Source organism: Microcebus murinus, chromosome 20 (genome assembly GCF_040939455.1).
Source record: "Microcebus murinus isolate Inina chromosome 20, M.murinus_Inina_mat1.0, whole genome shotgun sequence".
NCBI classification, from domain to species: Eukaryota; Metazoa; Chordata; class Mammalia; order Primates; family Cheirogaleidae; genus Microcebus; species Microcebus murinus.
Window position 1 is genome coordinate 41,607,927 of NC_134123.1, and position 15,612 is coordinate 41,623,538.

Here is a 15,612-nt window from a genome sequence, read left to right on the forward strand (position 1 = left end):
ATTGTAATAAAGTGAAATTTTGTTTTGCTATTTGTGACAAGCAAATACTGATATTATTCAACTTTAAATACAATCGATGGTATGCTTTCATTCTTAGCGTGCATGTTAATGTGTGTGGTTAATGATAGCTACATCACATTTATTAGAGGTCTTTCTGTGTTAAGTAGGCATTATTCATGTACTTTTCTATGAAAAATTAAAAACACTGAAATGTAAGATTTACTAAATTGAGAGGTACTATGGAGTTTTCTTATAACAATCAATATTTTAAGTGATGTATGATGTAGGTGTACAGGCTAATATTCTCCTCATTATAATCAGAATGAAAAAATTACAATATGAAAAATAACTTGTTTTAATATCGCACATTACGATAATAAAATAAAATGAAATTTGGAATGTTTTTAGATTGCATGTGAACTTAATTTGTTTTATTAAATTAAAAGTATTTTTAATATGTCAAACATGTTGTAGATAGAATGAAGTGTTATTTTGCACCAACATTAATCTATCCCATGTTACTCAATGTTGGAGGTAATGGATTATAAAAATGTACTGTTGGGTTACACAGTACAAAGACATCATTTGTGATCCTTTTTATTAGTTGCTCTACTTTGAAAAATATTGTTCCCAAAGCTTTTTTAATTATATTTATAATTATATTATTGCTGTAATGCTTATAATAAAGATTTTGCACTTAATGAAAAGCCATACATTCCTGAACATGGAATGACTAGTTGTTACATTTTATCCTACATTTTCCTTTCAACATGCAACTTTCTTGGCCAGTAAAACAGAAATAAGCATATTTTTTTTTATTTATATTGAATCAAGTATACAAATACATCATGGTTAAGTTGACGTATAGTTGCAGTATATTTACAGAGAAAGTAATTATGTTTGTTTGAATGTGGATATATACTTATTTTGAACAGAAAAGAAGAAATATTAGACAAAATGGGTAATTTCAAAAGTGTTGAGAATTTGCTAGCAAACTGGAAACTTCAAAGATTCTGAAAGGAAATATTTTGTTCCCTTTATATTGAATTAATTGTTTAAAACCCTTAAGCCTCTGAATGGGAACTTGCCCAGCCAATCCCCTGTTCTTACATGCCTATTACTCATGCTAGGCCTACTATGTTTTTTTATTATTTCAAAGTTCATTAAGTATTGGTTATATGATGTGATCTGCAATTACAGCAAAGATTGTTATAAAACTTACTGGTGTTCATAAAATTACCTGAAGGTATGAATAATTCCACAGTATAGTAATATGATTTTACTTAGTGCATTCTAATTTGGGAAGCATATTGAAAGCACTTTTTGGTTACTGTTTCTTTTACTTTGGGTTATCAAACTAATTGATTTCTTGACTTTATCAGGCTACTCTGTTCAGGTAAACAATAAGAAGGATTTATAAATTATGGAGTTGATTTTATATTTAAATAGAAAAAAGTACAGGAAAGTGTTAGATATGTAATAGATGCTTCATAATTAGCAGTCAATATGTCTGTGGGAGTGAGCTTGTGGCTCCAGAGAAGAGATTGAAAGTGTCCAGGGTAAAAAAAAGTCATTGATTTTGCACGTGGAGTGAAGGGACAAACAGAACAACCAACTCTCTGAATTTATAAGTGGAAATTCTGCTTCTTTCACTTCATAATTATCTCCAGTTTTTTGCCATTTTTTATCTTCATTCCCTCTACAACTGTATCTAGCCATTTTTCTTTCTGTCTGTTTGGTCTATGATATTCTCACTGTTGTACTCAGCCCCAGCGAGTTCACAAAGTTTTTAAGAAGTTTTGATGAGAATTGTAGAGTATTTATAATGTGGAGGAAAATAACATTTTAACTAGAAAGCTTGAGACCATTTACAGGCTATACATATAGCATTCTGATTATTTAATTAAGATTAGAGAAATTCATTGTCCTAAGGTTAAAGTAAGAGCCTTAAAGTCCAATGAAAGATAAACAATTCTGAAGGCCAGAGGAGTAAATCAAGACTCAGCATTGTTTGCTTAGTAAAAGCAATCTGTTACTAGATTCTAACATATAACATCATAAATATGAAAATAATTACAATAAGTGAAGCATTAATAAGTGGGTGATGCATATGGTAAGTACTATATAAAGAAATATGAGAATTTGGCAATCTCTTAATAGGGAGTTTAGGTAAATAAAGAGCATTGCATTTAATTTTCTATGAATTACTTGTAGTATAACATATGTATCCATCTAGAATCTACTTATGAGTGTGTATTTTGAGTGTTAGAATGTAATAGAATGATTTCTCTGGATTGAAAATATTTGGAATTATCTTTCTTTATCTGATATTTCAATCTTAGAGAATTTATTTTACATAACATTATCTTCCTTTATTTTAGTAGGTGCAGGGCATAGTACACAGTTCTCATTTTTAGTCATCTAACTGTGGCCAACAATTCGGTCATTCTCTCTAGAGGAATCTCAGGGATCATGGCCACTTTTTGATTGAAAATTTCATTTGTGATTTTGGATCCAATCTTGTTTTGTATAGTCACAGTGGCCAGAGGGGAGACAGTGAGCACCACACACCTCTTTAGTCTCTTCCATAACATAATCATCAGCACCAGGAAGTCCAGGTGTCTTTAGCTTCAAATAAAAGCATTAAAACTCCTTTGATGCTCTGTGCTGGATTATGAATTTGTTGGTCATTATCAGAGTTGCCTTGCTTATGACTGACAAATGGAATAACAAAAGCAGCACTCTCACTCTGTTGCCTTGGTTATAGTGCCATGGCATCAGCCTAGCTCACAGCAACTTCAAACTCTTGGACTCAAGCAATCTTTCTGCCTCAGCCTCCCTAGTAGCTGGGACTACAAGCATATGCCACAATGCCCTGCTGATTTCTCTATATATTTTTATTTGGCCAATTAATTACTTTTTATTTTTAGTAGAGACATGGTCAAGGTCTTGCTCAGGCTGGTTTCAAACTCCTGACCTTGAGTGATTCTCCTGCCTTGGCCTCCCAGAGTGCTAGGACTACAGGTGTGAGTCACTGCACCCAGTCAGCACAAACTCTCTTTACACCAATAACTCATTTAAAGAATTGGCTCAAATAGAAAGTTTAATTCCATGAGTTTGGAAATCTCCTGTGCGAACAGTTATATCAATGCCTAAATTTTTGTGGCTCACCACTTGGTGCAGGGATAATATGTGTCAGAAACCCTAGCTAAATGTGTCCACGGACCCACCAGTAAAAATTTCTGGCACAAATTACGGGTCAAGAATATTGGTTTGATATTAATGCTCAACTAAAATATGATGATCAGGCTATTTCTCAAATTCAACAGTGCTGTATTAAAGTATGGAAAAAGATACCTTCTCTTAGACTGTAGCTTCCTATATAAATGTTAAACAAAATGTTAATGAAACTCATGTAGATTTTATTGCTAGATTGCAAGAAAGATATGGTGCAAGAAATGGTTAGTCCTCCTAATTTAAGGAATAGTATTTTACATATATTGGCTTTTAATAATGTTAAATCTAAATGCCAATGGCATTATGCCCAGCTAAATTAAGCAGCATGGTGCCACCACTGCCATGGCTGCTGAGCCACCAAGGCGGTGGCTGTGCTCAGCCAGGCAGCCCAGCACCAGCTCCCCACCACCGCACCCCAATGGCACCTTATGTAGCAAGTGGAGCACCTGGTGGCTGAAAAAACTCTTAAGGAATTCCCAAAAGATTTGCTCAGACATTTAAAATGCAACTTTTGGCTGAGACTGTTGGCACAAAAGGTAATTTTAGAGAACAAAAACCATCTTGTGACAATGGCCTGTTAATACCATCTACTGATATATATATATATATATATATATATATATATATATATATATACATACATACATATATATATATTAGTAGAAGATATAGCTTGCTGGACTCTGAAAATTGCAGAAATGTCTACAGAACTCATATGTTCAACACTATGTTTTTCAGTCCTAGACACATTGTAGAATATATTCCTTCCTCAATGAAAGAATGAGTGAATGAATAAACTATACAGTGGAGAACATCACAGACCTTAACCCCAGTGTTTAGGTACTTACTAAAACCAGGGGTGTCTTTATTCTCTGCTGGAGATACTTTTGTTTTTGTATTTAAAAAATACCTATATTATACAAAGTATCTAGAAAAATCAAATTCATAGAAACAAAAATTAAAATGGTGGTGCCAGGGACTGAACAAATGGAAAAATGGAGCTATGTTTACTGGGTGTAAAAAAGTTCTGCAAATTTCTTTCACATAGTGTGAATATACTTAACACTACTGTACTGTATATCTAACAATGTGTAAGATGGCAAATATTATATTGGGTGCATTTTACCACAATTTCAAATTGTAAATTACCTATATAGTCACCAAGTGGTTTAGAATAGGACAGGGTTATTCTTTCTATATTATCACATTGGAGATATTGGCCACATTTGCCAGAATATTTTCTCAACCATGAACCCCCATTTTTGTTTCCATTTTTGCTTTTATTCAGATAACCCATAGAGGGTTTTGATTCTATGTATGTGCTTAAAATTGGGAGAGGTTTTAGACCTCTTTCAAAATATTTTTTTTAGAAAATAGATATCCAAGCTGAGTTCCAATATTATGTCCATTACCTTGTGGGTTTGCCCTACAGAGCAAGCCCTTTCCTTGCAGCATTCAGGGGCAGTTCTAGTAACAAGGCAGGTCCTCAGAAGCCAGAGCATGTGAGTGGAGCAAGAAGAGGGTGGGGCATGAAATAAGATCCTGAGAGGTGGGAACATGGTGGAAGGGGTGTAGACAGGAAAATGGGTGACCTGAGTGATCTCTATTCCAGCAGAGGAGAAGCACAGGAATGCTTTTGTCTCAGGACAGCAGAAGACCCTGGACCAGGCCAACTGCCAGAGAGTAGTGAGAGAGCCCTGGACTGGATCAAGCAGTGGCAAGGCCACCATGGCACACCAGAGAGAGAAGGTGATCTGAGATGATATTCATCAGAACTAAATTGATCTTGTGCCAGGTGGCTTAGAAGGTGGAGGATGGGATGGGTATATATACACCTAATGCTTGCAGTGCTCACCGTCTGGGGGATCAACATAATGGAAGCTCTGACTCATGTGGGGCAAAGGCCATATACATAATGTAAACATTTTTACCCCTGTAATATGCTGAAATAAAAAAAAAAATTAAAAAGACCTCAATCTTTTGGGAAAGGTACTACAAGGAGCTACTAACCCAAAATGTCTATACTCATCATTACAGAAATGCCCTCCAAAAGTGAGAGACATGGTGATTGGTACAATGGGCAAGAGTGGCGAGGGCACCCCAGGAAGGAGGAGTCAGGGGTGAGGATGGGGGTTGCAGGTGATAGTGAAAGAGAAGACGTCTTTTTGCACACCCCAACCTCTTTCATAGACTTCAAAAATAGTAAATTTGGAAGGGGTGTCTCATTCCATATCACAGTGGTAAGTAGGCTTAAATTCCATCAATTCCTTAATATTTCTCTTACCTGACTCCTATGTTCTTACCTCAGTAAGAAATACCATTCTGCACTTCATCTCACTTCTAATATTGCCTGAATCTACCTCTCTCCTTCCTCAATGCCAAAACCTCAGCAGGGCCCTAGTCACTGCCACCGTGACTGGTCTGATGGGTTTCCAACTATGCTTTTCCCCTGAAAGTTGGCTCCTCCAACCCACCCCCTACACCACTACTAGCTAGAGGGATGCTAAACAGCCAGTTTTAACACATCAATCCCTCCATAAAATTCTTCAGAGCCCTCCACAGTCTCTGAGCTTTCATAATCAGTATATAAAGCTCCTTTGGATTGGACTCTAATTCCTGATAGTTTCCTTCCATACTCTCCTTCATCATTCCGCCTGTGTTATTTTCATAAATGTTTAAGTATCTACTATGCAGCAGCCACTGCTGAAGGATACTACACATGACCCATGCTCTCTCACCATTTACAAATAAATGGAATTCCTAATTACACCATGCCATTTTCTACTACTTTACCTATACAAACATTGTGGTTTTTTTTTTTTCTATTCCTGAACTCCTTCTCCAACTCCTGTGCCTAATTAGCTACAGTCCATAGAAGCCTGACTACAGAGATAAAATATAGTGTGTTTTCTTTACTTATAACTTACCTGGTTTTCTTTAGGAGCCTCCAGCCACAAATTTCAGAAAAAAAAAATTAAGTCCAATTCCCATTTTACAAATGAGAAAACTGAGAGTCAGTAAGCATAAAGAACTCGTTCAAAGTTATATACCAAGTAGACGAGCTTCATTTGCCCAAAAGTGGTACTTATAAGTATGCCATATGCCTTCTTTCCAAATGGCTTATTTATGGAAATTTTTGCATTAATTATAGGAGCTTTTGGCTGTGAAGAAGTTATGCTATATGCTGAGTGGCAAAAATTTGGTCCATTCAACCAATTTAATTAATCCCTTCTGACAACTTTAAGACTTTATAAGGAAGCACATTCACTCAATTAATGTCCCTTAGGCAAATGATACATTGGGGTAAAGTGAGAGAATACTAGAACTTGTATAGATGTTTACTTTTATCCTTAAATGTAGTGATGATGCTTTGCTAATATACTGGTACTAGTAAATAAAGAGTATATGTATGAATTTTAGGGGTGCATGCCCCAAAGTATTTTACTCTAGGAGTTTGAGAGAAATAGTATAAGGACCCTGTTCTCTACTGACATCTGCACCTTTCTTTCTATTCTCCACACAAATCGCACCACTTGAGCCAAAACTCACCAAGCTCACACTCAGGTTCTTCCCACATATCCTCACACAGTACACTCATTACCTTCATCCAGGCCCCTGATCAAATGGATCTCCCTAGGGGCACAAGACCCACACCCCACCCCACCATCAACTCTCCTTCCACTATTCCTGTTTTACTCCTCTCCATCACAGTTACATTTACCTGACATTATATATTTGTGCCCATCACTACAAACAGAATGAAAGCTTACAAAGCCTGGGAGTCTTCTCTGTTTTGTTTCCAGCCTTTTCTCCAGTGCAGTAGGAATTATGACCTGAATGGATGAATGTAGATTTTGCTCTCTGTTACCATGTACACTCCTGAGTGTACATCATCCTTTGGCTAAGCTTGTTTGGCTGCCTTGTGGGTTTGTATTATGTACAGGCCAGTACTGTCTCTTCCTATGGCTGGTGTCTGCTTGGCATCCAAGAGAACATTCTTCAATACTGAAAATGTTTGGTATCCATGCAATAGTATAAGCTGTAGCCTTTAAACACATGTTGCTATTTAGCTCTAACTAGCTCTTAGTCTAGTGTAACTAAATTATTGTATATGGTTCTTCAGAATGTTTACTGTAATTGTGAGAGGATTTCAATTTATAGAACTTTAATTAAGGTAAAAATATTTCAAATATACATGTTCAAATACAACAGTGATTATGCTCTCTCCTCCAATGTGTCAAGTGTCATATTCTAGAACTCCTTTATGATTCCTTAGTAAATCCTGGTGAAATGCAAATGTAATTATTTACTGAAACTAAAAGAAGAAGGGCAGGGCAAAAATGAATTTAAAGTGCTGGAAAGTGCCTTGTGATTTAATTTAGAGTAATTATGTACAGATTGTCAATATATCTCTTTCAATCTGTCTCGAAAGTTAACAAGTAAGGAACAACCACGGCAGAACAACCAGACATCAAGGGTGATGTCACCCTTTCTGCCTGTTTCACAGAACCCAGAATCCCTGGCTTATTTTTGTCCTCACCATGCTGGAAATCCTGGTCCTTTCTGGAAACACCACAGTCATCCTTCTCATTCAGCCCTACCCACCTCTCCACTGCCGTATATATTTTCTGATGACCAAGCCATCTATCATGTAGCAGTTCTATATGTCCATGTTTGTTCCTCAAATGGCCCTCAACTTTCTCTCTAGGGATCATGACATCTCTCTCACTAAATGTGGCATTCATCTCTTTCTTCTCATCACCCCGTCAGCAGCAGAGTGTCAGATGCTGGCCGTCCTGGCTTAGGACTGCTACGTGGCCATCTGTCACCCATTGCACTACCCCATCCACATTCCCCATGTTCTCTGTGTTCTCCTGGTACTTCCATCTTGGCTGAGGAGCTTGCTGAATGCCTTGATCCATGTGCTCGGCCCTCTGACTTTCCATAACTTCCCTTACAGGAAAGGTCATCATTTTGTTTCTGTGATCCCAGCTGTATTTAACAGTCTCTGCTGACACGTCCCTCTATATAAGGGTCTTTTTATCCACGGTGTTATTTTCCTCTTCCCTCCTATCTTAGCTATTATGGCCTCCTATGTATTTATACTGTCCACTTGACTAGTTGCAGTCTCAAGCCTGGGGCACATGGAAACTCTTGCTACTTACTTCTCTCACATGCCCCTGGAGTCTCTAATCTATGTGGCTTCAATTACCAATTCCCTTCTACAAAAGTCTCATTCCCCTGAGCAGGAGAACTGGCCTCTGTCATCTACACCATCCTAATGTGAATGCTCAACCCACTCATCTACTATCTGACAAACGGGGATGTCTTTGGAGCCCCCAGGAGAGTTCTCAGAAAATAGGGAATATGACATATTTAACTTTCCACTGAAAATACAAATCTAAAACAATGAAACATATACATTGAAATCTTGGGATTTACCATATGTAGAGAGACATATTCATATGCATTTAACTATAAAGTCAGATATTTTGAGGAACAGATCATGGACAAAAAGAAATGATCCTGCCTTGAAAGTTGATATGTAAATTGGTCATTTTCTTCCTTTTATTCATTTCTGTATTTGTACTAAAATATAATATATTTGGAATGTGGCTTATTTGTGCACTATATCAAATATCCATTTCTTATTCCTGTGCAATCATCTTATTTGGTCATTGTTATTTACTTTCCTACATTTTTGTTTTTAATTGACAAATAATTGTATATGTATATATTAGACACAGTGTGATGATTTCATCTACGCATACTTTGGGAAAGATATGATAAAACTAATTGACATTTCTCAAAAGACAGAAATCAATGTTCAACAGATATATGTCAAAATGCTCAACGTATCTAATCATCATGGAAATGAAAGTTAAAGCCACAATGAGCTATTTGCTCACACCTGTGAGAATGCCAGTTCTCAATATGATGATTGCTAAGTGCTGGTGAGGATGTGGGGAAAAGGAAACACTTGCATATTGTGGCTGTGAATGTAAATCAGGATAGACAAATTTATTTGTATTACAATAAATCTGGGGGGGTACCAGTTGTGTTTGTTTCTTTGATGAATGTATGAATTGTATAGTGTTAAATTCAGAACATTTATTGTATCAATCATTCAACGAATGTAGGTTTCACCCAGTAGATAAGATTTGATCCCTCAATCCCAAACACCATCCTCCCTTCTTAGCCTTAAAATCTATTTTCTCAACACAGCCATTGTAGAAAATAGTATAGAGATTCCTCAAAAATGAAAATTGAATTACCATATGATCCATCACTCCCATTTCTAGATGCATATTCAATTGAAGCAAAACCAGTATGTAGAAGATATATCTGTCCTTCCATATTCATTACAAAAATATTCATTCTAGCCCAGGTATAGAAGCAGCTTAAGCGTCTACCAGCACATGAATAAATGAAGAAAATGAGGTGCATTTACACAATGAGCCTTCAAACAGAATGAAATTCTCTCATTTGTGACAACATGTTTTGAACTGGAGGACATGATGCTAAGTAAAGTAAGCCAGGCACAGGAAGACAAATACTGTATGATCTCACTTATCTGTGGAATCTAAAGAAAGCTGATTTCATAGTGGGAAGTGTGGTTACCACAGAGAGTGGGATGGGGAAAGAGAAAAACAAAGGGTACGGAATATCTGTTTGTGCATTTTTTAAAATTCATAGACCTCTAAATAGATGAACCATGGTATCTTTACATAATTATCACCATTCAAATGTAGTAATATTCTAATATTACTATTGTAGACAAGGTAATAATTTGTATTTTTTAATATATAATTTTTTCCTAAATTTTAAATTTCCCCTAAAATCACCCTAACCCTAACTTCCTGGCATGAGATTACTAAATCAAACTTTATTGATACATTGATAATTTTCAAATAAACTTGACTTTTTTGCTTAAGTTACTTTGAAATCATACTTGATTGACTTTTATATTTGCTTTGTTACTCAATATTTGGTATTTTTATAAAGTTTAGGAAAGAAGTATGGTTTTTATATTCATTTTTTTATTACAAGAAAATATGAGAGTACAAACATTTTAGTCACATTTTATATCTTTGCCTCTCCCTACCAAGGGTTAGAGTTATGCCCTTCTTCTTCATGGAGATCAAGGCATCCCTAAGATGTGGGTCTTCCTCCAAACTCCTGAATCCCTGATGAACACCACCACCATTTGAGCACCATACTTTTAATCAATTAGTACCAATTTGATGACTAGTACATGTGGAGCCAGTCTTCTGATCTTGTGTCACTTCACTTTGCATAATGGGCTCACTCAATTCAGGAAAATATAAGCAGTGCTAGCTCCTTGTCATTTCGTAAATTGAATAATATTTCATTGTAAACATATACCAAATATTAATAATCCACTCATGTAATGACAGGCTCTTGGGTGTTTTTTTTTATTTTACTTTAAAATTGTAACATGCTCATTAATTTTATTTCATCAGAATTTGTATCTTCAGAAGTGTAGATTATTATCAAATAATCAACTGGTGTCCTGAAAATTTCATCACACTATAGGAGCTCTTTCTAAGAATGGCCATGGAGAAAGGTGAACTGCAATGCAGATGAAAGCTAATGACTTATTAATTACACTTAGGATACCCTAGGTCACTTTGTAAATCTTATTATGCCTTGGCTGGGAAAAGGCTAGATTGATAAAGCATTCCCTCATTCCTCAGGTATAGAAGTGGCTCAGGGGAGAATGAAGGGTGGAGCAGAACAAAAATGGAATGGCAGCCTTATCCATCTCTCCAGGTGGAGCAATTGCTGGAAACAGCACCAAAACGGGGCACCATTGTCCCCAAAAGAACCAGAGATCCTAAGTATCTGCCTAAGATTTGAATATCCTTTTGAAAGATTTTTAAAAAAAGGTTTTTTAAGAATATTTTTCTGAAACTGAGAAACATCTCTTTGAAATGATATATCCAGGAAGATAATTTCCTATCCCAAAATTTCAATAAGATGGGATCCTAACTTCAGAGAGCACCTAGCTTTAAGTTGCCAAATTATCTCCTCCTGCATTGATTTGAGACACTTGTATTTTATTTGAATTTAACCAATAACCATAAAAAGAGTCTCACTAATTACCAAGTAAGTATACAGTGCACTCTTTATTACAAAATAGGACTGTTTAGTCTTCTTTCTTCAAAGCAAATTATTATTTATCTAGATAACATGTATGTAAAAGTTAGGATTTGCTTAGTTATGTACAATAATAACTTTATGTGTTACTTTGAAATCTCTCAGTGGATTCGCACTGTGCACATCACATTCTGATTTAATTGAGTAATAAAAGGGTTTTCTTTTAATTTTCTTCTAACTTTGTGGAGAGGTTTTCTTAGTTGGAATCTCTTTTAATATTTCCTGAACACTTTCCAGAATTAAAAATGCAACATAAACATAAAATGTGCCCACCACTTCTAAATTAGTAGGGCTTTGAACACCAGATTCCTTCTTGAGCTTCCAGTCTGTAACCTGAAACTCTGCAGCACAGAGCTTCACTGTCCCACATCTGCACACAGTAAGTTCTCTAGGCCTCTTTGGTGTCTACTGTCCCTCCAGAGCATACTTAGAGCAGATTCCCTTGAATACACTCTCATAGGATAATAATCAGTTGTACTATCCTTTCTATAAATGTATCTCACATCTTTAAAACTGAAATGGAGTCAGAGACCATGGGGCTCAGACACAAATGGGAACAAGATTATGTGCACTGTGTGCAACGCATAAACTCCCTTTCTGCCTTCTCTTCTTGTCCAAATGCCAGGAAATGTGCAGTGAGTTCTACTCAATCCAGGCCTCTCTAGAGACCTAAATCTGCAGCTCTGAATTCAGAATCCAAAGTCTGAGGTTCCTCAGAAAGCCTTAGAGCACGTTCCAAGGAGGAATTTCTCTTCCTGTTTTCCTTCCCTCTCTGTCAAAGCAAAGAATACAGAAGTTCCATCCAAACTAGACATGGCCTCAACCTGGAATTCACAAGACAGGGACATACTTTGGACTAAGGATGTACAAAAATCTCAGGGGAGACATATGCTGCAGTGTAAGAGATCAGCATGGACTTGTAAGTCGAGCTGGAAAAGACCTTTTTAGGGTGAGTGTAGACAATTTTCTGGATCTTGTGTCATCTTGTATTATACTTGAGTGAGAAGAATAGAAAGGCTGGCACCACATCTAAAATTTTCTGTAAATTATTGGACAGTTACTACTCACCTTTTCTGGTATAATAAGGAATACATCACACAATTTAAAGGCTTCTTCACAGTGCAACAAACCATACTTCTGAGCACATAGCACATGCTCAGTAGACATTGCATTATGCTGCTCTTCGCTTTGGAAATTAAGTATATGTTGTGATGAGTGTTGGGCAAAAGGCAGTATGTATGCTGTGCTTGCTGTTTCTACCTGAGTGCTACTAATAATGGATCTAGATTGAGCAACATCAGCACTAAAAGGGGACCTGACAAAGAACCCAATGAATGTACCCCTTCCACACCAGCTGACCACATTTCTTAGAGTGAGGCCCACAGTACTACATGATTTATATTCACAGTGATGTTTCAGAGACAATTTTAAGGTAATTGCCTCTTATCCCAGGCTTTCAATGAGGATAACCTGGCTATATTGAAGAAACACCATCACCTGCCTGCTGGGCTGGGTGGGAACATCCATGTGGTTTTAATTGTGCCCCAAATAATTCCAATTTGATACCAGGGTCAAGCATTAGGACTCCTACATATATTCATGAGAGTTCAGTTTAGCCTTGTTCCAGTGTAAACAAGGTTCTTCTGTCTTGGTTTTGGTAGAGGCAGATCAGTGTGGTCCAGATTCCCATTCCTGTTGCAGAAATGCCTGGCACCTGTAGCAGGGGGAGGTAACCGGAAGAAAAGACAGGAGAACCTCACATTTTGGTCTCCATAAAGGAGCTGATCATAGATGTATGTTTCCTTTGACAAAGAACAACTTAGTGTAGCCTTTCCACATTTTATGTTCCTCCTGCTTGTGAATGTTTCAGAAACAAGGGAAGAAATTGTGCTGATGCCATTAAGTGTAGTCTCAGGATTTAATTCTAATTGTTCTACACAATATCAGCTGAAAAGAAATTTCAGAGTAGGAGTAGAGGAAGAGGAAATGGCTGGTTTTCAGGTAAGTGTGTCCCAGATTAGGGTTTGGGTCCACTCTTTTTTCCAGAAATGCATGTAGAACGTAAGCTTTTTGAACTTGTAAACCTTTACTTCTTTACTTGTGATGTGTATGCCTAATAAGCTTTGTAACTACATTTTTTAAATTTTTTCTTACAATAGTCAAAGATCTCTGGGAAATCCTTCCTGTACAGGGCCTGCTGTACATTCTCTCCCACAAGCTTGTTAATACAATAACCAAGTTTTATAACAAATGTATGACATGGCCGGGCGCGGTGACTCACGCCTGTAATCCTAGCACTCTGGGAGGCCGAGGTGGGAGGATTGCTCAAGGTCAGGAGTTCGAAACCAGCCTGAGCAAGAGCGAGACCCCATCTCTACTATAAATAGAAAGAAATTAATTGGGCAACTAATATATATATAGAAAAAATTAGCCGAGCATGGTGGCGCATGCCTGTAGTCTCAGCTACTCGGGAGGCTGAGGCAGGAGGATCGCTTGAGCCCAGGAGTGTGAGGTTGCTGTGAGCTAGGCTGATGCCACGGCACTCACTCTAGCCTGGGCAACAAAGTGAGACCCTGTCTCAAAAAAAAAAAAAAAAAAGAAATGTATGACATGTAATATTAAAAATGTCCCCTTCATGACAGGTCAAGATAGAATAGTGTGAATGTTTGAGATTCCCATTGAGGATAGGATAGAGTCTTTGGATTTGAATGAGGAAGGGAAACAGATACTCTCAAAGTTTGATCTAGATGATTCATCATCTCTACCTAATATATTATTAGGAAAGTTCAGAAAGAAGATAGCATTGATTACCTAAAATAACCAGAAGATTATGGAAAAAATATAAAAGACTTGCTCTGTATGATACTAAAGTATTTACATACATTATTAAAGGTAACAAAACATAGGAAGTATCTACATCTGAAATTTGCGTAAATCTAATGATTTTTCATGGCTACATATTGTAGGCCGCTACCATCCCAGCAGTGATTTTGTATCCTCCTCTTTGCAATGGCGCCTAACACCAATTTGTCCCACTAAAGTTATGTTAATTTCATTCATTTGCTTAAGATGCTTTCTGACAGATTCATCCAATATAAAGTTAATTGTTTTTTTTTCTTTATCATTAAGTGCCTTGTGGAGATTTACTTACTGATGTGCATGAGCCATCACATTTATTCTGGAAGCTCTAATTTCTTCTTATAGCTTGCTTTGAAAAATGAGGGCTATTATCTGTGTTCTGTTCAGATGAACTGAGATAAATTCAAAGTTTGCCACTTACTGGATGATGACAAAATACTCTCCTTAGGCAAGAAGCATTGTTATCGGTAGTTAGTTATATCATGTGACATGCAGAAATTCAGACCTCACCCCAGATCTACTGAATCAGAGTCTGTCTTTTAACAAAATCTCCAGTTCTTTATTGTACTCGTAAAAATTAGGTGAAACTTTCAAACGCTCTTTGTTCCTCTATGTGAGTAATATGCACAATTCATTGATATGATGTAAATATAACACCCATAAAGTAATATTACTGTTGTAAGGCCCTAAATTTTGTATTAAATACTTTATCATCCAAAGAATAATTATATGCACACAGTTTCATACATCTTTTGCGATCCTCATTCCTGTGAATAAGAGAATATATGCAAGAATATCAATGTACTAAAAATATCTTATTGGATAATTCCAGTCCCTCATATGTCAGAAACAGTTCTCATAACTCATTTTCCTTGTAGTCAAATTACGAACTCTCTCTATGGTCACTTGGGAAATATGTGTCTTTTTACAGGAGATGGTGACATTCCAGGATGTGGCTGTAGAATTCTCTCCAGAGGAGTGGGCATGCCTTGACAATGCTCAGCGGAATTTGTATAGGGATGTGATGTTAGAGAACTATGGAAACCTGGTCTCCCTTGGTGAGGATCACTTATATACACAATTCCTATTCCACATTAAGGCCATGAATTTATTTTTGCAGAGAGTTTCTTAAAAGTTTCTACTTTACATGAATGAATTTTATATCAATGGTTTTAAAAAAACATTTGAAGATTTTTGGTGTATAAAATAAAATCATTAGATATCTCATATTATCTTGAACCTTTCCCTTTCTTGGGCTAATATATATATTTCACACTAGATTAGTGGTTACTCTAGAAATCAGGGTATATAATAGTTGCCTGCACCTTAGAATAT